Genomic DNA, 774 nt, shown 5'->3' on the forward strand with positions numbered 1-774 from the left:
CACACTCAATACAGAAACATACATGAATAAGATATTTTAATATTGTAGATCAGTGATTTTCAACTGGGCACCCCTCAAGGGATCGATGGCCAACAGGAGGGGAAAGCTGGGACGACTGTCCCAGGCCCTACGGTTTGGCGGCTACTGAGCAGTGATGTGGTGGCGGCTTCCCGCTCGTTGACGTTCACTTCAATCACCTCCCTCCTCCAGTCGGCGCCGGACACTGGGTCCAACGCCCATTTGGAGGAGGAGGGAGCTGCGGAAAGGAGCAGCGCAGAATGGGAGTAGAGGTAGGTGTGAGTGCGTGTGTATACATTTGAGAGGGGAGAGAGTATAGGACAGGAAGAGAGAGAGAGCGTGGGGGAGAGTGTAGAAGGGGGGAGTGTAGGAGAAGGAAAGCGAAAGGGGGGGGAAGAGCGCAGGTAATGTAGGAGGGGAAGAGAGGTGGGGGAGTGTAAGATGAGAAGAAAGGGGCGTGGGAGTGTGAGAGGGCAAGAGAGGTGGGGGAGTGGAAAAGGGAAGAGAGGGGGGGGGGGCGGGGACTGTAAGAAAGAAAGAGGAACGGACGGGGGAAAGAGAGGGTTGGAGTTCCCCAGAATTTTACTTTATAATTCCAGGGTTCCTTAACCAAAAAATGGTTGGAAACCACAGCTGTTGATATTATTCAAAAAGAGAGAATTTGATAATAGATGTTGCCATAATTGTGTGTAGAGTATAACATCTGCACTGTATGTTGTAAATAATACCTCCTATTAAGAATGATAAAAAGTTAAA

This window comes from Ascaphus truei, chromosome 1 (genome assembly GCF_040206685.1).
Source record: "Ascaphus truei isolate aAscTru1 chromosome 1, aAscTru1.hap1, whole genome shotgun sequence".
NCBI lineage: Eukaryota > Metazoa > Chordata > Amphibia > Anura > Ascaphidae > Ascaphus > Ascaphus truei.